The following is a 23,555-nucleotide window of genomic DNA, read 5'->3' on the forward strand; positions in this document are numbered from 1 at the left end:
GCAGCAGAGTTTTGCATGAGCTCAAGTTTATGGAGGTTGGAAGATGGGAGGCCAGCCAGTATAGCATTGGAACAGTCAAGCCTAGAGGTAACAAAGGCATGATGAGGGTTTCAGCAGCAGATGAGCCGAGGCAGAGGCGGAGGTGGGCGATGTTATGGAGGTGGAAGTAGGCAGACTTGGTAATGGAGCTGATATGTGGTCGGAAGCTCATCTCAGGGTCAAATAAGAGGCCAAGATTGCGAACGGTCTGTTTCAGCCTCAGACTGTGGCCAGGAAGAGGGATGGAGTCGGTGGCTAGGGAACAGAGTCTGTGCCGGGGACCAAAGACAATGGCTTTGGTCTTCCCAATATTTCTTTGGAGGAAATTTCTGTTCTTTCATTATTGGATGTCGGACAAGTGACAAATCAGAGACAGTGGAGGGATTGAGAGAGGTGGCGGTGAGGTAGAATTGGGTGTCGTCAGTGTGCATGTGGAACATGACGTGGTGTTTTCGGATGATGTTGCCGAAGGGGCAGCATGTAGATGAGAAATAGGAGGGGGCCAAGAATAGATCTTTTAGCTTTTCCTTACTTAAGGGCTTACTTAGGCTCGGCCCCAAGGAGGAACTGCCGGATTTCCTTCACCACCCACCCCCCCCGCTCCCGATGGGAGAACTGTGTGTCAGTGCTAATTGGGGGCTGGTAGCTCACCAACACTATTGTAAGGAGGCCTGAATCATGAACATGGTGTGGGTCTCTCGCTGATGCCATCAGGTGGGCCACTCACCGTGATCGCTCTGTCCACTGCCAACTTGATGTGTACACAAACCAAAAATCATCCCATTAAATTTGTTGCATTTTAAATATTTCCTCAAGGAAGGAAATTTGGCCACAGTGGGCCAAAATAAAAAAAAAATTCCTAACTTCTCACTTCATTCTTTTGCTGATGAGCTTAAGTTTGTGTGCTCCAGTTACCATCCAGTGGAAATAAATTTTCCCAATTTACCAGATCTCCTCTTAACCTAAAATCATCCATATTTGAATCTCTCCAATCAAGCTTCCACCTCTGCCACAGCACTGAAACAGCTGCAATCGCATAAAATTACATAGAATTACATTGGCCCCGATATTTAGGGGAAGGTGCCGAATGTAATGGCAGGACCTGATTTAAATGTTTTGAATCTGTTTCCCGGCAGCAGCCAGCCAGATTGAGAGGCTGGTTGGCAGTTGGGCGAGTAGGCCTGCAGCACCAGGCCGCAGCCGGGGAGCGGAGAGTTGGGAGGGAGAGATCATGGGTCAGAAAGGATATCGGGAGGCGGGGTATGATCGTAGGAGGGTGGGGTGTTCGGCCAGTCGAGGGGTTTGGATCGTGGGGCGGTTTACAGGGTAGCTCGGTGGGCCTGGGTGAAGCACTCCTGCTCCTCTTGGCCCACAAGCAGTGCTGGAAAGGCACTTACTTGGCCCATCCGGCCGTTCTCGTCTCCCTTAATTTATTTAATAAATTATTTAATAAATATTCACAATATTTATTAAAGTCACAATATTTATTAACGACTTAGATGAAGGCATAGAAAGTCTCATATCTAAGTTTGCCGATGACACAAAGATTGGTGGGTAAGCAGTTAGATGAAAACATAAAATTACAAAGCGATATTGATAGATTAGGTGAATGGGCAAAACTGTGGCAAATGGAATTCAATGTAGACAAATGTGAGGTCATCCACTTTGGATCAAAAAAGGATAGAACAGGGTACTTTCTAAATGGTAAAAAGTTAAAAACAGTGGATGTCCAAAGGGACTTAGGGGTTCAGGTATATAGATCATTGAAGTGTCATGAACAGGTGCAGAAAATAATCAAGAAAGCAAATGGAATGCTGGCCTTTATATCTAGAGGACTAGAGTACAAGGGGGCAGAAGTTATGCTGCAGCTATACAAAACCCTGGTTAGACCGCACTTGGAGTACTGTGAGCAGTTCTGGGCACGGCACCTTCGGAAGGACATATTGGCCTTGGAGGGAGTGCAGCGTAGGTTTACTAGAATGATACCCGGACTTCAAGGGTGACGTTACGAGGAGAGATTACACAAATTGGGGTTGTATTCTCTAGAGTTTAGAAGGTTAAGGGGTGATCTGATCGAAGTTTATAAGATATTAAGGGGAACGGATAGGGTGGATAGAGAGAAACTATTTCCGTTGGTTGGGGATTCTAGGAGTAGGGGGCACGGTCTAAAAATTAGAGCCAGACCTTTCAGGAGCGAGATTAGAAAACATTTCTACACGCAAAGGGTTGTCGAAGTTTGGAACTCTCTTCTGCAAATGACAATTGATACTAGCTCAATTGCTAAATTTAAATGTGAGATAGATAGGTTTTTGGCAACCAAAGGTATTAAGGGATATGGGCCAAAGGCAGGTATATGGAGTTAGATCACAGATCAGCCATGATCTTATCAAATGGCGGAGCAGGCACGAGGGGCTGAATGGCCTGCACATGTTCCTATGTTCCTTCAGCTGCTGGGTTTCCCAAGGCTTGGAAAATCCGGCCCCCAGAAGTTAAATGTGAACCAGAGATTAAATTTGAGGCACACAGCCTCATTAAAATATTTTAAGCACGGACCTGCCTCCGGAGAGCAGGTCAGTCGCCTGTCCCCCAACTCACCTCCGTTAGAACCGGATGTGGGTGCATTGGGGTAGAGTTTGACATTTTAAAATTTTTAAATTATTAACCCCCCCAACCCCCGTTCATCCTGGGGGTTTTAAAATTACCTCCATTGACTCTACAGCACAGAGTCAGCCCAACTGGTCTATGCTGGTGCCTATACTGCACACGGGCCTCCTCCCACTCTAATTACCACTTCTTACCCCGCCCTTGTATCCCATTTTTCCCTTCTCCCTCATGTATGCATCAAGCCTCCCCTTAACCACTCCATGTGACAGTGAGTTCCACATTCTCACCACTCTCTATGTAAAGGTATTCCTTCAAATTTTTTATTTGATCTGTTAATGGTTTTCTTATATTTCTGACTCCTTGTTCTGGACTCACCAACAGTGGAAACAGGATAGATGTGAAGAAACTATCAAACCCCATCATAATTTTAAAGACCTCTATCAGGTCTTCTCTTAGTCTTCTCTTTTCCAGAGAAAAGAGCCCCAGCCCCAACAAATCACATCGTCTGTCTCTGTAATTGTGGTGCACTGTCCAATCTTGACCTCACTGCAGCCATTGATATGTTTGATGACACCATCCTTCTCCAATACCTCTCTGTTTCCCAGCTCAGTGGGACTGGCCTCACTTGGTTCCATTCTTACCCATCTAGTTATAGCCAGAGCATCTCCAGTGATGAATCTCTTCCAACTCCTGCACCATCACCTCTGGAGTGCCCCAACAGTCTATCCTTTGCCCCCTCCTCTTCCACATCTACATGCTGCCCCTTGGTGGCATCTTTCAAAGACATAAGGGGGTTAAATTGGTTAACCCCCAAAAGGAGTGTGGGGATTGCGGTGCGCGATTAACCCATGCCCTGTTGTTGCGATGCAGGCAGCACGTAACATTGGTGATGTACATGATTGCTGCGTGCAGCCAGCCTGACCTGCGCTGTTGTTTGACTGCTCACCAGCAGGGGGCCCAGATAACGTGAATGGCTAGCACCACTTAAAGGCAGACTGCATCTATCTCTTAAAGGGAAGGCTTCCCCCTTCCTCAGGTGGTGTGGAAATGACCATTTCCACACCACCTGAGGAAGGGGGAAGCCTCCGAAAGCTTGTGGGATTAAAAATAAAATTGTTGGACTATAACTTGGTGTTGTAAAATTGTTTACAATTGTCAACCCCAGTCCATCACCGGCATCTCCACATTAAAGGGAAGGTGCATTGTGTCTGCAGGAAGTGGTGGAAGTCAATGCTGAAGTGAATCTGTGCTGTAATATAGTGAAGCATGGTGATGATGGGAAATCTGGAATTTGTAATGAGCAACAACTTGGCTGCTCAAAGTTTGCGGGACTCTGATATTTTCAAAATGTAAGATACGGGTCTGAATGGAGATCAGAAATCGCCCAGTAAAACACAGATGCAGGTCCCGTCCTTATTTTAACAAACTGTTGTGTTCCTTCAAAACATTGAATAAAGGTTGCTCAGTAGTACACCCCGCATCACTCACCTACCAACAAACTCTTCCAATCAATACTCAACTCTTCCAATCAGATGCTTCATCTCACCCTCACACATGGGAGCCGATTTTCGGGTGACGGAGCGGGTGTGTTGGAGGCGGGGGGGGGGCTCCGAAAATCGCTAAAATGCCGAGCGGGTTTGGAGCCCGGCTCCAACTTGCTGACTTCTGGGTTCCCCAGTGACGCGTCCGGGTGCGTGTGTGCCTCCCGAATGCGGGAGTCCCACCGGCAATTAAAGCCAGCGGGATGATAATTTGCATAGTTTGTCTGATAGTTGAAGTACTTGAACTACTTGATTGACTAGACATTTTGGCAGGGGTGCGATTTTGAAGCATCCTCAGCGTGTTTCCTGTGCTGTGGGAAACACTCCCTGTTACAACAGATGTGTTTCAGCCAGCAGCCAATAGGAGATGCAAATGATTATTTGACAGGTGGCGAGAAAATGTCATTTATTGCAGCAGGGCTCTCTGTCACTTCAGACAAAGCTTGGCTGCAAGACCAAACTTGCAGTGAAAGTGTATTTTCACTCAAAATTCTTACTTTCCACCCAAAACTCTGCTGTTCAAACATATTTAACTACTACATCCGAGGATAAGCAACATCACCAGCCTCCACCTCCGCCGCGTGGAGCTCCACAACGCAGTGCTGCACCACAGGCACCTGCACAAGAGCACGGAGGGCAACAACAGAGAGAGTGATGTCGCAGGAGGCACTACCCACGCAACAGGGTCTACAGACTGAGGCTCAGCTTCCTGGACCTCTCTGAGGAGGAGTGCATATGGAGGCTTAGAGTCAGTCACCAGACATCTGCAGCCTCCTTCGTGCCGAGCTGCTCCTGGCTGGCCCGAGCAGCATCTCTTTACCTGTCGCTGTCAAAGTCACCACTGCCCTCAACTTCTTCGCCTCTGGATCATTCCAGGGTGCCACCGGGGACATCGCTGGGGTCTCTCAGTCGACTGCACATAAGTGCATAAGGCAAGTCACCGACGGCTTGTTTCGCAGGGCCTCGCACTACGTCAGCTTCCCCATGGATGACCTCAGCCAGACGGAGTGGGCAGTGGGATTCCACGCTGCCACTGGCTTCCCATGGGTGCAGGGTGTAATTGATTGCAGCCATATAGCAATACGAGCACCTCCATACGAGCCAGGACTGTTCATCAACAGGAAGGGTTATCACTCCATCAACACTCAGCTCGTTTGTGACCACCGCAAGATTTTCCTTCATGTGTGCGCCAGATACCCTTATCCTCCAGGACTATCCTAATGGCGTTTGCAGAAGAGAGTTCCAAACTTCTGCCACCTTTTGCGTGTAGAAGTGTTTCTTAACTGCACTCCTGAAAGTCCTGGCTCTAATTTTTAGGCTATGTCCCCTCATCCTAGTATTCAAGTACAGGAGACCTCCAAAAACATATACAAACGCATCAGCAGCCAGAAACAATAATCCACCAACGAACCTGTGCCTCCTGCATGATCCGTTTAAATAGCGCTGGTGTGGGGTCGTCCATGCTGTTTGTGACCTGTTCAGCTGTGTGAGGTTAAGACAGTGCGTTGGCTGGAGTGTGGCGTTCCAAAATCGCATCTGTCCCTTTAAATCAGCGTTGCACACTGATCTACCGCATAATCTCCATGCTGCCGGCGTTCGTTAAGTCTTTACCAATATGGCGTCCTGCGCATATCACGCCGGAAGTGTGCGCGCGCACCTCGGACGCCATTTTGGGTCCTTAGGAATCCTCTTATAGCCTACACAACAGGCGCTACTCGGCCCAATTTAGTCCCCAAGGAGTCTTCACCACCTCTCGACCCCTCCACTGCCTCTGTGTTGTCAGACTAATTCTCCAACACCCAGTCCTGAATGAGCCACAGTTTTCTCCAGTTAAACGTTTGGAAGATCAAAGCCATTGTCTTTGGCCCCAGCCACAAATTCCGTTCCCTCGCCACCAATTCCATCTCCCTCCTTGGCCACTGTCTCAGGTTGAATCATACAGTTCGCAGCCTCACCGTTATTTGACCTCCAGCTGCTTCCGACCCCATTTCCTCTCCTACAAAAATGGCCTACTTCCACCTCCACAACATCACTCCCCTCAACCCCTGCCTCAGCCCATCTGCTGCCGAAACCCTCATCCATGCCTTTGTCATCTCCAGACTTGACTATTGCAATGCTGTCCTGGCTGGCCTCTTATCTTCCACTCTCCATAAATTTTAGCTCATCCAATACTCTTCTCCTCATATCCTAACCTTTGCTATTCACCCATTACCCTTGTGCTCGCTGACTACCTTGGCTCCCAGTTCCGCAACACCTCCAATTTAAAATTCTCATCCTAGTATTTAAATCCCTCCAGGGCCTTGCCCCGCCCTATCTCTGTAACCATCTCCAGCCCTACAACCCTGCAAGAACTCTGCGTTCCTTCAACTCTAGCCTTTTGTGCATCTCCCTTCCCTTAATCCACCATTGGCGGCTGTGCCTTCAGCCGTCCAGGCTCTTCGCTCTGGAATTCCCTTCCTAAACCTCTCCACCTCCCTCTCCTCCTTTTAAGATGTTCCTTAAACCCACCTCTTTGACCAAGCTTTTAGTTACAGCGCCTGATATGTCCTTCTTTGTCTGGGCTCAATTTTTGTCTGATTACGCTTTTGTGAAGCATCTTGGGATGGTTTTCTACATTAAAGATGCCATATAAATGCAAGTTGTTGTTAGTAAATATTTTCTGTACCCTCCCATAGTCATGACATCTTTCTAAAGTAAGGTTCTCAAAACTTGGCACAATATTCTAACTTTAGGTAGGGCATTACCTCTTTGCTTTTGTACTTAATGTCTCTATTTATAAAGCCTTGGATAGCATACAGTTTTCTTTACAGCTTTGCCAACTTTTGCTCCCACTTTTAAAGGTTTGTCTCTCTGCTCCTTTTAAAGTTTTACTATTTGGTATGTCTCTCCTCTCATTTTACCTCCTAAGATGTTTCACCTTACATTTCTCTGCATTAAATTTCATCCGACATCTATCTGCCAAATATTCCAACTGGCTATGTTCTCCGGATGTTGCTAATTGTCCTCTTCAAATTTAACCAGACTCCCTATTTTATGTCAGCTTTAAATTTTGATATTGTACCTCTTATACCAGAGACCCGATCATTTATACATATTGAGAAAAGCAATGGTCCCAACACTGCCCCCTAGAGAACTGTTTCCATCCCTCCAGTCTGAAAAACAGCGATTAAACATTACTTGCATAAGAACAAGAGAAATAGGAGCAGAAGTAGGCCAAACGGCCCCTCGAGCCTGCTTCGCCATTCAATAAGATCATGGCTGATCTTTGACCTCAACTCTACTTTCCTGCCCGATCTCCAGATCCCTTGATTCCCTTAGATTTCAAAGATTCTCAGTCTTGAATATACTCAATGAGCATCCACAGCCCTCTGGGGTAGAGAATTCCAAAGATTCACCACCCTTTTAGTGAAGAAATTCCTCCTCATCTTAGTCCTAAATAGCCAACCCCTTATCTTGAGACTATGCCCCCTAGTTCTAGACTCTCCAGCCAGGGAAACAGCCTCTCAGCATCTACCCTGATAAGCCCTCTAAGAATTTTATCCGTTTCAATGAGAATACCTCTCATTCTTCTAAATTCAAGAGAGTATAGGCCCATTCAGCTCAATTACTGACTGTTTACTGTCCTTTTGCCAACTTCCTATTAATGCTGTCATACTCTCTTCAATACTTTGCACCTTAATTTTATCAACAATGCCTATGCGGCACTTTACCAAATATTTTTGAAAATTCATATCCACAGCATCCACTGTATTTCCTTTATCAATACGCTCCATTACTTCTTCAAAGAACTCTGTTAAATTTGTCAGACATGACTTGCCTTTTACAAATTCATGTTGGTTGTTCTTCATTAACCTGAATTTCTAAGTTTCTATTAATTTACGTCATTTTTTGCCTCTAGAGATTTACTTGTGTAAGGATGTCTTGTTTATAGTTTCCTGTTTGATCCCTTGCGCCCTTTTTGAACAGAGGTGTTATATGAGCAATTCTCCAGTCCTCTGGCATAATTACCATATCGAACGATGTTTAAAAGATTGTGGCCAGAGCCCCCATTATTTCCTATCTGACTTTGCTCAGCATTCTGGGACAAAAGTCATTAGGGGCTAGTGCCTTTTCTATTTTGAGTTCCATCAACATTTTTAGTACTACTCCCCTGTGTGCCGTTAACCTGTCCAATTGCTACACCTTCACTTCTTGCACTTTTTCATTCCCACTATCACTTTCTTCAGTGAAAATTGACTCAAGATTTTGATATACATTAATGACTTGGACTTGGGTGTACAGGGCACAATTTCAAAATTTGCAGATGACACAAAACTTGGAAGTGTAGTAAACAGTGAGGAGGATAGTAATAGACTTCAAGAGGACATGGATAGGATGGTGGAATGGGCGGACACATGGCAGATGAAATTTAAAGCAGAGAAGTGCGAAGTGATACATTTAGGCAGGAAGAATGAGGAGAGGCAATATAAACTAAATGGTACAATTCTAAAGGGGGTGCAGGAACAGAGAAACTCTGGGGGTATACGCGCACAAATCTGGCAGGACAGGTTGAGAAAGCGATTAAAAAAGCATACGGGATCCTGGGCTTTATAAATAGAGGCCTAGAGTACAAAAGCAAGGAAATTATGTTGAACTTATATAAAACACTGGCTCGGCCACAACTGGAGTATTGTGTTCAATTCTGGGCACCGTACTTTAGGAAGGATGTGAAGACTTTAGAGAGGATGCAGAAAAGATTTATTAGAATGGTTCCAGGGATGAGGGACTTCAATTACGTGAATAGACTGGAAAAGCTGGGGTTGTTCTTCTTAGAGCAGAGAGGTTAAGAGGAGATTTGATGGAAGTGTTCAAAATCATGAAGGGTTTAGATAAAGTAAATAAAGAGAAACTGTTCCCATTGGCGGAAGGGTCAAGAACCAGAGGACACAGATTTAAGGAGATTGGCAAAAGATCCAAAGCCGACATGAGGAAAAACGTTTTAACGGAGCGAGTAGTTATGATCTGGAATGCACTGCCTGAAAGGGTGGTGGAAGCAGATTCAATCGTGGCTTTCAAAAAGGAATTGGATAAATACTTGAAGGGAAAAATTTGCAGAGCTTTGGGGAAAGAGCGGGGGAGTGGGACTAACTGGATTGCTCATACAAAGAGCCAGCACGGGCTCGATGAGCCTCCTTCTGTGCTGTAACCATTCTATGATTCTATGAAGATACTCATTTAGTATTTGTCATTCCTCAACCTCCATAGAAGGATTTTCTTTATGGCCTCAATCAGCACTACCTTTTCTTTAACTATTCTGTTCGGTTTTATAAACACATTAAAAAGTTTTACTATTTGCCTTTATGTTACCTGCCAGTCTTTCTTTGCACTCTGTCTTAGCCTTAGTGATTTACTTTTTTCCTTGCCATCTATATTTTGTTTTGCGTTTGATATTCTTTTGCATTATTAGCCCTATGTTTGTTGTAAGCTTTTTTAAAGTCTCACTTTAATGTTAATTTTTTGAAGGCAGTCCAGTTTTTACTTAATTCAGTCACTTAATTCAAAATATATGATATTTCAACATTTTAGCACTAAATTCTCACTTTTTTGTGTTATCTATTTTGCTTACTACAGATCATTGGACAGTTTATATTTTAGCATGAATAATTACTGATTATTGGAGTAGACCTATATGATTTCTAACACAAAAATCATTAGGAAACAAGAAAATTATTATATCATATGAAGGTACTGTGTGCATTTTGGTGACGGAAATAGATTGGACTGATCAAACTTGTAATAAATCAAACCTATATGTCATTCCAAAATCAGGTACCATTAAAAAGCAGACACAAAAAATATCTGTAGTGTTGAAACCAAATTTTTGGGGTAGTTTGTACGTTTCTAACAGATCCTACAATATGTTTGTAATTAGTTTGGAATAGCGAGAAATATATTTAAGCATATGCAAAGGGGGTAATTTTGGGTATGCACTAGTGGTGGAAAAACTTGGCTACTACCAGGGCATATCGGAAAACCATGGGCACACTACCTGCGATTTTCCTATATGTGTTGGCGGCAGGCAAGGTTCCTCACCACTAGAGAGTAATTGGAAAATTACCCCCCATAAAGTCTCAATTCACATTTTCATTATTGCATACTATAGTTAGTTGCTACTTGCAAACATACACCTTAGTCCTACTTAAATTACTTTGATTGTTTATGTGGTGCTTTTTCATGAAAATTGAGTTTCAAATTAATCACAAAATCGAGCATAAGTATTTCTTATTACTGCTGATATAATCCATTCCCTTGCTTGCCTGTAGTACAAGGATCTCCCTGGTGTGGCACTGGAGTACTTGACATTCCTGTAATCTACATTTTAGCTGAACATGATTTATGTTATACTATGCTCTTCGTTAACATTTATTTCCTGCAGAGGCTCTCAGTTGCACGTGAGCTGTTAAGTACTCAGGGATGAGTTGTATTAGTCATATTTTAATACCTTGAGGCAGCTCTTGAATGTTTTGCTATAAATTTTGTATATTCTGGCACGGGGCCATAATCGTTATGCAGTGAACATATTGGCTTGGAGTTAAAATTAGTTTGGTCTGACATCAGCCCCAACCCAGGCAGCAGATTGCCAAAGCATTTGCCAAATCCAGGAAGAGTTTGTAATACCCCAGGAATCTCTTCTAGTGACAGACAACATTCATTAGAAAGGCTAAAAGTCATCATTGTCCAACATTTGTTTGGAAAAACTTCAAAAGTTCTTCAACCAGAACTTTCAAGTTTTTTCCTCCCTCGTTAATTTTGAAAATGCATAATTCTTCATGTCAACTACTGTATGCTGTCTCGGGAGGCTTTCTACTAAGTTAAGTGTATATAATGTTTGTGAGTAGCATCTGCAGCAGAGTAAGTGTTAATTGTAAGATGCTACCTTTTGTGTAATTTGTTATCATTGTCATATTATGTTTATGTTAGCAATTGGCTTGGCAAAAAAGGACAACTGGCGATCATAGTATCATAAGGTTTAGAATAGCTATGGAAAAGGATATGGACCACTCTAAAGTAAAAATACTCAATTGGAGGAGGACCAATTTCAGTGGGATGAGAACAGATCTGGCCCAGATAAATTGGAATCAAAGATTGGCAGGCAAAACTGTATTTGATCAATGGGCAGCCTTTAAGGAGGAGATGGCTTGGGTACAATCTAGGTACATTCCCACGAGGGAGAAAGGTAGGGCAACTAAAGCCAGAGCTCCCTGAATGACAAATGAGATAGAGAGTAAGATGAAGCAGAAAAAAAGGGTGTATGACAGATGTCAGGTTGATAACACAAGTGAGAACCAGGCAGAATATAGAAAGTTCAGAGGGGAAGTGAAAAAGGAAATAAGAGGGGCAAAGAGAGAGTATGAGAATAGACTGGTGGCCAACATAAAAGGGAAACCAAAAGTCTTCTATAGGGATGTAAACGGGTAGTAAGGGGAGAAGTGGGGCTGGTTTGGGTCTATAAAGGAGATCTACTCATGGAGGCAGAGGGCATGGCCGAGGTACTAAATGAGTACTTTGCATGTGTCTTTACCAAGGAAGATGATGCTGCCAGAGTCTCGGTAAAGGAAGATGTGGTTGAGATACTAGATGGGATAAAAATTGATAAAAAGGAGGCACTAGAAAGGCTAGCTGTTTTATTGAAGTAGCTGAGTCACCAGGTCCGGATGGGATGCACCCTAGGTTTCTGAGGGAAGTAAGGGTGGAAATTGCAGAGGTACTGGCCATAATCTTCCAAACATCCTTTGATACGGGAGTGGTGCCAGAGGACTGGAGAATTGCAAATGTTATACCTTTGTTCAAAAAAGGGTGTAAGGATAAACCCAGCAACTATAGGGCAATCAGTTTAACCTCGGTGGTGGGGAAACTTTTAGAAATGATAATCTGGGACAGAATTAGCAGTCACTTGGACAAGTGTGGATTGATTAGGGAAAGCCAGCACGGATTTGTTAAAGGCAAATTGTATTTAACTAAATTGATAGAGTTTTTGATGAGGTAACAGAGAGGGTGGGTGAGGACAATGCAGTTGATGTGGCGTATATGGACTTTCAAAAGGTGTTTGATAAAGTGCCGCATAATAGGCTTGTCATCAAGATTGAAGCCCATGGAATAAAAGGGGCAGTAGCAGCATGGATACAAAATTGGCTACATGACAGGAGGCTGAGAGTAGTGGTGAATGGTTGTTTTTCGGACTGGAGGGAGGTGTACAGTGGTGTTCCCCAGGGGTCGGTGCTGGGACCATTGTTTCTCTTGATACATATTAACAACTTGGACTTGGGTGTACAGGGCACAATTTCCAAATTTGCAGATGACACAAAACTTGGAAATGTAGTGAACAGTGAGGAGGATCGCGATAGACTTTAAGAGGATATAGACAGGCTGGTGAAATGGGCGTATATGTGGCAGATGAAATTTAATGCAGAAAAATGCGAGGTGATACATTTTGGTAGGAAGAATGAGGAGAGGCAATATAAACTAGAGGGCACAGCTCTAATAGGGGTACAGGAACAAAGAGATCTGGGGGTATATGTACACAAATGAGGGACTTTCGTTACATGGATGGACTGGAGAAGCTGGGGTTGTTCTCCTTGGAACAGAGAAGATTGCACGGAGATTTGATAGAGGTATTCAAAGTCGTGAAGGGTCTAGACAGAGTAGATAGAGAGAAACTGTTCCCATTAGCAGAACGGTCAAGGACCAGAGGACGTAGATTTATGGTGATTGGTAAAAGAACCAAAGGTGACATGAGGAAAAACTTTTTTACACAGCGAGTGGTTAGGATCTGGAATGCACTGCCCAAGGGGGTGGTGGAGGCAGACTCGATCATGGCCTTCAAAACGGAACTGGATAAGCACTTGAAAGGAAAAAATTGTGCAGGGCCACGGGGAAAGAGCGGGGGAGTGGGACTAGCTGGATTGCTCATGCATAGAGCTGGCGCAGACTCGATGGGCTGAATGGCCTCCTTCTGTGCTGTAAGCATTCTATGATTCTGTGAAATCGCTGAAGGTGGCAGGGCAGGTTGAGAAAGCGGTTAAAAAAGCATACGGGATCCTGGGCTTTATAAATAGAGGCATAGAGTACAAAAGCAAGGAAGTCATGATGAACCTTTATAAAACATTGGTTCGGCCACAGCTGGAGTATTGTGTCCCGTTCTGGGCATCGCACTTTAGGAAAGATGTGAAGGCCTTAGGGAGGGTGCAGAAAAGATTTACTAGAATGATTCCAGGGATGAGGGACTTTAGTTACGTGGATAGATTGGAGAAGCTGAGGTTGTTCTCCTTGGAACAGAGATGGTTACGAGGAGATTTGATAGAGGTATTCAAAATCGTGAATGGTCTAGACAGAGTAGCTAGAGAGAAACTATTCACATTGGCGGAAGGGTCAAGAACCAGAGGACATAGATTTAAGGTGATTGGCAAAAGAACCAAAGGTGACATGAGAAAAAACTTTTTTATGCAGCGAGTGGTTAGGATCTGGAATGCACTGCCTGAGGGGGTGGTGGAGGCAGATTCAGTCATGGCCTTCAAAAGGGAACTGGATAAGTACTTGAAAGGAAAAATTGTGCAGGGCTATGGGGATAGGGCAGGAGAGTGGGACTAGCTGGATTGCTCTTGAATAGAGCCGGCACAGACTCAATGGGCTGAATGGCTTCCTTCCGTACTGTAACTTTTCTATGTTTCTATGATTCTAGATGCCCAAAGGTATTGTTGGTAGTTAATTAGTTTGAAAAATCTGTGTGGCAGGGAGTTTCACATCAAACTGTTCAAATTCACATTATCTGCAAAATTTTTTAGTTTATATTTTGTGAACTGTCTGTAGAAATCCAAAATAATGGAAGTTGATGTATGAATTTTAGCAAATGAAGTGAATAAATTCATTAAGTACCTATTTATTTTTGTATATAAATTTTTTTTAAAAACACTGGTTTGGCCACAACTAGAGTATTGTGTCCAGTTCTGGGCACCGCACTTTAGGAAAGATGTGAAGGCCTTAGGGAGGGTGTTCAATCTGTGTAACATGACGTTATTCTGTTTATCGTTTTTGTTTAAAATTCTCTCACTTCTGTGTTGCGAAAGTGGATAAATGCTATGGATTAATGACTGCATGGTATTGAGCTGAGAAAACTCAAAGTTTTACTAAGGTCTCCTAATGACTATGATAGAGGGAAGTGAAAAGTATAAAAGGACTGCCAAGTGAGAGCAAGGTACATTTGCCTACTAAGATTTTATTTGGAGCCTATGTTTGGGTCTTTACTGACGTTGGATTAATCTCGTATCCAGTGCTCCTACATCATTGTTTTCTGATTTGACGGTGCTATTATATTGCAGACATTGATTTGAGATGGATATTTGCTTAGAGAAATGTTCACAAATGAAGAATCATTTTTTTGAGGTGCTAGACAGTGCTGGTGCACCCCAGCGCGAATCAATATCTTCAGGAGAAAGCAGAAGAATGTCGGAGGGTGGTAGCGACGTAAAAGAGAAATATTTCACCCTTGATATCCATAGTCCTTTTTGTGTTCCTTTGAGAATGTATTTGATATGAGAAGGTAAAGAGTTAAAGTCATTTACACCATTGTAATTTAGCTGCCCCCTCCCCAGAAGCTGGAACCCAGCCGTACATTTCAATGCTTCATGTAATCTATTTGTATTTTGTGATAACAGTTTTATGTTTTAATCCAGACAATTTATGTTGAGAAGAGGACTGTAAGGGTACCATTAGCTTAAGACTTCACATGATATATTACTGTTAGCACTAAAAACCACAGAAATCAATCTGCATTGAAGTTACAGTAAGGAATGCCCAGGGGCTACATAAAAATCCTGGTCAAAAATGGCTGGAATCTGCAGTTCATAATGTGAGCAATGTTGGTTGTGAGCTTGACATACAATAAACAGCAAGTTTCCTTAAGTGCTGAAAATAATAATTTTGATTCATTGTTATGGAACTCAGAAGCCTTTAACATTTTTGTGCACTGTATTTTCTTTGTGACTTTGAAAGATATACATTTTCTGCCACATATCATTGTTTACAAATGACTTCATGCAAATTTCAATACTTAACCTTTAACCTGCTAAAACACTGAAAATACATGCCAATTCAGAGTGGAAATTTTTATATTGTATGTGAGCTTTGCTACTGTAAAATAATTACAGAAGCTGCATGGAACATTAATTATAGTAGTCTCAGAATTAACAAAAATAGTAAGTAGAGTTTTAATTATGAGGCTACAAATAAATATTACTGCAATCAGGAATAAGAAAGGATTCAGTGCTAGAGCTCATTCAGGGGAATAAAGCGGGACAAATAAACAACCGCAACATGGGGGAACATAGAATAATGAATTTTCACTGCATAGAAGGTGGCCTTTCAGCCCATTTCATCTGTGTTGGCTCTCTGAAATAAATATCTACTTCATCCCATTCCCCATCTCTTTTTCCATACCCATTTAAATTTTCATTATTCATGTATTTATTGACCAAAAGTTATGAATTCTGCTTCCACCATTGTTTCTGTTAGGGCATTCCATTTCCTAACAACCCTCTGCGTGAAACAAATTCTCCAAACCTCTCCCTCTTTAGCCTGTCCTCATAACTAAAGCCTCTCTACTGCATTCCCCCCCCCCCCACCCCACACCTCCCATGGCCTTGACATCCTTCCTAAAGTAAGGCCCTTGAAACTGGACACTATTCTGCAGCCTGATCACTCACGTGACCATAACCTAATTAGGTTTGCAATGAAAATAGATAAAGAAAAAAGGAGTTTAAGATAAAGATAGTGGACTGGAAATTAACTAATTTCACTGGGATGAAAGGAGTCCTAGCCCAGATTAATTGGTTAGAAAAACATACTAAATCAAATAATGCACTAGCAGTGGGAGATATTTAAATATAAAACCAAGAATTTCCTGGGGCTTCTCCCACTCTGCTGCTGTAACTTAAGTGGAAATTTGGTGGAAACCCTGTTCATGCTTGTAAACAAGATTTCCACTGAACTTCTGCCGATTTTACGGTGGTGGAGCAGGAGAAGCTCTGAGGAAATTCCCAGTGAAAATGTATGAGGCGCAAGTTAAATGTATTCATATTAGGAGTAAAAGGGGTGAGTTAAAAACTGGGATTACCGGGATGAATAAAGAGACTAGAGCAAAAATGAGGTTTAAAAAGAGGCATATGATAAATATAGGTGGGATAATACAGAAGAGAAATATAAAAAGAATAGAATGGAAACATAAAGGGAGATTAGGAGGTCTAAAAGATAGTATGAAAGAATACTGAAGTCAACATACAGGAAAACAACAAGGGCTTTTATAAGCATATAAAAAGTAAGAGGAATGCTAAAGAAGGAGTGGAATCACTTAGAAATGAAGATGGCCATCTTGTAATTGCCAGTGAGAGAATAATGTAAGTGGAACTATAGGAGTACCTGAGAAGGTTGTAGAACAGCCACTATTGGAAATAAATATTCAAAAGAAAACTTAATGGAATTAAAAGCAGAAGTGACACCAGGCCTAGATAAAATTAAGTTGGGGAGGAGATAGCAGATGCATGAACCATGATTTTCTCAAAATTATGCTAAATAGGAGATTGGCAAATGTTACATTCATGTTCAAGAAAGAGGAAAAGGATAAGCCAGCAAATTATAGACTAGTTACTCTTACCTCAGTTGTGAATGAACTTCTGGAGTCAAAACATGGGATGAAATTAGTGGAAATTTAGAAAGGCATGATTTAATCAGGTATATTCAGTATGAATTTGTAAAGCATCGAACATGCTTGACACTTGTACTTGAATGTCTCTCCAGTCTAGCCTCTTACACTTCTTCTTCAGTGGCAGGAGAATGTGGGGTGAGTGGCTGGTGCTTTCCTGTGAGAGCCGTGCAAGATCAAGGTGGTACTTATCTCAGGCGGTTCTTGGAACTTGACTTGCCCTCGTGGTGCTGCCAATGTAGGTAGTGGACTCCACCAGCTGAGCCACCAGCACATTCTGGGAGACCACCTCCACTACCTGCAAATGCATTTGGTGCTCATGAAGAATCCTTCTTTTGACTACCGAGCCCTTGGGATATGGGTCCTGAGGCTTCTGAACCAAAGGATGCAGTCCCTACCCTCTGAGCATCAGATACTTCATCTTCACCTTCCACCCCTTGCTCCTCTTGGTTACTTACGAACTGTGCTTTTACCTGTGAGCTCCCCTCTGGGTTGCTACTTATTTCCCCTCCAAGTGAATGTATCCTGACTGATGCTTGGAAGAATTGATGAAGAAAGGCTGGATGGGTGTAAAACAAAGGGTGAAGATCCACTCAATGCTCTTCTGCTTGTTGCTATGGCACTCCCAAGAGGATGGAAAAGGACGCAGCATTAGCAGGGTTTGATGAGCAACTGACATTTCCCTGTTTTCAGTATGAGGGCTAATTTTAACTTTTGGTGGAAAACGGGCAGTAGCAGATCGGCCGCCCGTTATACACCCTGCCCGATTTCCCTTTGCATTGAAGTCAATGGCAGCCGATCCATGGCTGCCTATTTTTCTTCACCGCTGAAAGTTAAAATCAGCCCTTTGATGTCAACCATTTGCACCATGTTGTTATAATAGATGTGTGGGTAATATGGGCATAAGGGACATGAGAAAATGAATGTTTGGGAACAACCTGCAACTACCTTCTCCCCTCCTACTTCTCTGAATCCACTACTTCTCCTGCCCAGGAGTCCCATGGGTTTCCTCCTCCTACGGGATGAAAGCCGGGCGAGAGATGCTCCCTCCCCCAGAGGCTGTTCTTTGTTACTAGGTTTGGTTGATCTTTTCCTTCAAAAAGAAATTCCTTAGTGATGCCACTTGCCATGATATGCATATCACCCAGGTGTCTGTAGGCATTCAGAAATAAGCATGGCTACAGGGTAGATTTGTGTCTTCACTGCATGGGCGATAATCTAGTGGAGTGGATTGCCCACCCTTTATAGAACTCGTCTGATTTTCATTCCATTAAATAAAAATATAAAGGGCAGGTGATCCGCTCCATCATTGTCCCTGTGTACTGCTGCAAAGCAACAAATCCCTCCTCATTGTTCTTATTTCATGATGTTCTTATTTCATGAAGAAGCACTTCTGTGGACAGGTCATTAAATTTATGGATTTGAGGCCTTGCTGCTGCTTCTTCTGAAATGGCAGTTATAATTTTGAAGTCCCTTGTTCAAAAATTGGTGGCCTGCCACTTTAAGCTATTGCAGCCTGTGAAAAGCTGCAGCAGCACAGGATTTGCTTCCCACATAGTGAAAGGTTCCCAATGAGGACCTTGGATTGCACTAAGAGCCCGCATGCATACTTACTTGATTCTGGTAAAAGGGATGGCCAAAGTCTTGCATGCCCAACGCCAAGGAAAATCTGCTCCATTGTGTTCAGCTTTGTTTGACGTCTTACTTTAGGAATAATATCAAGGGCATAGAGAGGGTGAAGAAGAGATTCACTAAGACGATACCAGAGATGAGAGGCTTTAGTTATGAGGAGTAGAGTAGAGAAAGTGGGGCCTTTTCATTGGAACAAAAAAGATTGAGAGAACTAATGGAGGTTTTCAGAATTACGAAAGGTTTTGAGAGGGTAAATAGTGAAAGCCTGTTTCCATTGGTTGGCATATCAATAGCAAGCAGGCAAACACTCAGGATTATCATTAGAAGAGCAAAAGGAGAAATTAGAAGAATTTTTTTCACACAGCTAGTTATTAAAACATGGAGGATTGGATTTTCCTCCATGACAGGTTTGCTGTCAGAGGAGGGTTGGCGCAGGACGACCGCCAGGCGCTCCAGTCCCGCTGTGACCCCAACCTATTTCCCTTGATTGTGATTGATTAAGTATACCAGGTGGGCTCCTGGTAGGATCCTTGCCACCAAGAGGGAGGCTGCCACTACTGATGAAGTGGAGGCAAACAATTTAAAGGAAGCAGAGGCATCCCAAAGACGGGAATATTTTTAAATGAGGGCTTCAGACCTGACCAAAGCCTTCAACAAGGGGATTGGCCATTACTTGGCCCTCTCCCACCAATCAATGAAATAGCGGGCCATCTGCCTCCATGGGCTATTGCCATCATACTCCAGGCAGTGCCTGAAGTTGACAGTAGCAACAATGGAAGTGAGGAAAATCTGACGTATTCCCAGACCTCATCGCGCCACCATCATTTACATGTGGTGGGGTGAGCCGGGGTTGGATGACTTTTTTCCCTGCAGTGGGGGAGGGAGAATCTTGCACTCTGGTTTTGGGAGACAGATTGACCACTTGCAGAGCAGTGGCAGGGCTCATGAAACAGTCACCACTTCACCAAGCTCTTTAGGATTGCAGGAAAAGGAAGCTCACAACACAAAGAGATGAGCAACCAGCTGTGGCCCCCCTATCTGAATCACCTAACCCATCTGGAGGAAATGACCTTGCAGTTGATGGGTCTAAACTCCAGAGAGCCCATTGAAGAAGGTCATGCAGATGGCCGTCCTGCATCTCATTGCTGATTTTTTTCTTCCACCATGAATTTTCATAGTGATGCTACTTGCCATGATATGAATATCACCCAGGTGTCTGTCGGCATTCAGAAATAAGAATAGCTACAGGGTAGGTTTGTGTCTTCATTGCATGGGCGATAATCTGGTGGAGTGGATTGCCCACCCTTTATAGAACTTGTCTGATTTTCAATCCATTGAATAAAAATATAAAGGACAGGCAATCCGCTCCATCAGATTACTACCCAAGTAGTTAATGGGAAGTCAGCAAAGTTGCTTGAAGTGCTCTTGAATGCAAGGAGCTTGAAAGTGGGAAATAAGCTTTTTGTATTTCCTGTTTTCAAATGGGATTGTCTCCTCTTACTTCCACTATCCTGGAGAGGTCATTGAACCTTTTTCAGCACTAGGTCACTGTTCAAAAGGGGTGGGGGTGGGGGTGGCACTTACTGCCAGGGCCACATGTTTCATTGTCCCTGAGTTAAGCTTTTTATTCGATATTCAGTGTGTTGTCAACCATATTTGTCCAACTTGCAGAACATTGCTAGATTACACCCATGCCTCTCTCAGTGCTGCTGAAACCCTAATCTACACCTCCATCACTGTGAGGATTGACTTCACAAGTGGTCTCCTCACAAGCCTCCCTACCTCCACCTTTCATAAATTTCAGCTAATATAGAAATCCATGGCCCATGTCATCTCCTGCACATTCATTACCATGTTCCACTGGCTCCCTGAACCTCAGTAAATTGACTTCAAAATCTTTGACCTTGTCTTCAAATCCCTTTACGGGTTGCTCTATCCTATCTGAGCAGTCGTCTTCAGCATAATCTCTGCCCATACTTTCTGCTTCTTTAACTCCAGATTGCTGTTCATTCCCTCTGTCTACCATTGGAGACTGATCTTTCAGTTACTATGCCCTGCCTTCCATAATTCTCTCCCCTAAGCCATTTTGCATTAATATCTTACTCCCTGCTTTGAAAAGCTTCCTAAAAACTCATCTCTTTCACCCCCCCTCCATCTCCTAACTTTTCCTGGGTGGTGCCCACCTCTTCACCTTTTAAAGTAGTCTGAAAAGTTTTTAAGTGAGGATGCTGTATAAGTGCAAATTGTTGTTGCTGTCATTGTATAATCTGAGAACTGGGTGGGAGTCAGTGAATCATAGAGGACAAGGGAAGGATAGTAAGAAGTGTCAACATAAATGTAAGCAAAGATGGCAAGGGACATGATGAGGAAAGAAGTGTGGAGTACAGAAAATTATAATGAGAATATCTATGTTAAATTGATGCTTAGGGAGTTGGCTGAGTGGATCCATTAGCCCAATTCTAGATTCTTAATTCACCTGATGAAGTCTGTTCCTTATCTGACTTGAAGGAAGGGATGGTTGCACTTGGATGTCTCTCCTAACCTAGTGCACCAAAACTCCATTAGCATTTTGGTTCAGTTCTTCTTTGACAATAAATTTATTTTACAAATAAAGGTCAGAACTCAAGCAACCTTGCAATTGGACCAGTGAAAAAAGTTGAGGCCGCTCAGATGAGATGGGAGGGGAAGGGAAGTGGACAAGACGTTGCAAGTAATGTCTTTTCTTCGCCCAAAATGAGGGGATGTGCACACATTCTGAGAAAATGTGTATAAAAGTGCCCTTGAGGTAATATCAGCACCAACATGTGTCACCCACATATATCCTGAGTCTGATAGGAACTGGCTGAATATAGTTTGAAATCTTCAGTTGAATTAATTCTACTTTGGCAGAGATAACCATCTGATGTGTCGCATTGCAGATTTTCTGTCAGTATTGCTGGCAGATAGCTATATGTAGGTACCTTGTCCATGTAAGTGAGGAGTGTACAGGAGCATGATTTGTTGCTCATCAAGAAAATGTTGTATAACTTAATCATAAATCTTCTATTGGTATTAAAAGCCTGGAGAAAGTGGGAAAGCTTACTAAAAGCAGGAGTAATTAGATCTTTCCCAAGGGAAAATTACAGAGTTGATTTAATCTGAAGATAATTAAAAGCACAGGTAACTAGTAAAATGTTGCAGTTGTTGAATGGTGCAGAATTGATTTTTACAAAACACAGATGTATTTTATGCTTCAATCCATAGTGACCAATTTGCAGGGTTCTCTCCAATACAGGTAAAAATATTTTTTTAATAGAAAGAAGCTCATGACACCCACCTTGACTCCAGCATTTGGCTCCTAAATGATGTTTTGCAATCCAGAATGCAAATCTAAATAGAAAGTTTTTAGGAGAGAATTTGAGAAAGCTTACTGTAAAGCAACAAATGGAGATTGACAAGTTTAGCCAAGTTGCTTCAGTTTGAACCACGCCGGCTAAGAGCCTGGGGAAAGTAGAGCCATTGCAGTAAGGAATTACATCCACCATGCTAGGTAGTATTTCACAAGATATGGAGGCTAGAATCTGCAAGCAGTTCTGTGTTCAGTGAACCCATGGTTTGCCATCTCCCTAAAAGGGTTTGGAGTGCAGATTATAAATTTTGATGAAAAAAATAGGAGGGCTTAAGAAAGGAGATATAATTAATATGGGAATCCTCGCATGCATCCAGGTACTTTGCACACAATGAGTGTGCATCAGACAAACACATGCACTGAGCCCCAGGTATTCCAATGAACACTTGCGGTGTGTGGGGTACCCAGCCCTGTGCAAGGACTCGGAAATTCTATCCTCCAATTTCCTCTTAAAGGGCCGCAGTTCACAATTATAGGGTAAGTTGTGTTGATGAGGTAAAAGCTGATGAAATGTTCACAATGATACTGTGGAGATATTTGTACTGCTACTTTTTTATGCTAAAGGTTTGGAGGTTCTGCTGCAGGAGGTGCATCAAAGGAGGATGGCACTATTTCTTGGCTGAAGGTAACTCTGTAATAAAAGCACAAGTAGAAGCTGCATGTCACTGATTGAATCAATGCTGTCACCTAGGCCCCTCGTACCTGGCTCCAAATATGGAAGGAATTTGCTTGTATCAAAAGGAAGGTAACTGTACTCCTCAATTTTACAAACAGATTTCATGATGCCCATCAACCATGACATGAAGCTAAGTCAGCAAAATCCGCTCCCTCTAGGAAGTACCATTTGAAGCATTGTACATAGCCATTGTCATTTGCACCCACTGTTTTATTGTGCCAAAGCTGCATGCACTCTTTTTTTGAAAGGGAAGCTGATATCCAAGGAACAGCAAGCCTGAAGTGCTCCTATGCTGTTAGGAGGTTCCTACAGCTGCCATGGATGCAGAGCACAGTGGTGTTCTCCTAAGAGTCACCCACCCAGTGTTTCTTCTTCAAATAGTGTGGGTACCATACACTACCGTACAATGAAGGCATTGTGTCTAATTCCTAGATAATGAATGCTGACATGTATAATGATGTATCTGTGCTCAGATACTACCTGAACAGTAATTCAGTGCAAACCCTTTCTGTTGATGTTGGCCATGGGTTGATATGAAGAGCCCCGATGACCACATGAATGGCATCTACAAGGACCTGCACTTGAGGGAACTCAGCCCCCCAGTGAAAGCCCTGTCCTGCTGATGCCTTCATTTGATCAGAAAAGTGTTGAAGGTGTTGCTCCTTGCAAACATAGCATTTGTCACTACAGCCTACATATGTACCAGAAGTCTCCTGTGATTCTTGTTTGTGTCCATTCCTACCTCTTCAAACACAGCCAGCACATCTCCATCAATGGCTTCTCTTCCTGCACCCACACCATCGCCTGGAGAGTCCCCTAAGGATCTGACCTTGTCCCTCTCCTCTTCGTCATCCACGTTCTACCTCTTGGTGACAGTTTACAGTCACAGGATCAGCTTCCAAACGAATGTTAATGACACCCAGTTCTTTCCCTCCGTTATGT

This window comes from Heptranchias perlo, chromosome 2 (genome assembly GCF_035084215.1).
Source record: "Heptranchias perlo isolate sHepPer1 chromosome 2, sHepPer1.hap1, whole genome shotgun sequence".
Lineage (NCBI taxonomy): Eukaryota > Metazoa > Chordata > Chondrichthyes > Hexanchiformes > Hexanchidae > Heptranchias > Heptranchias perlo.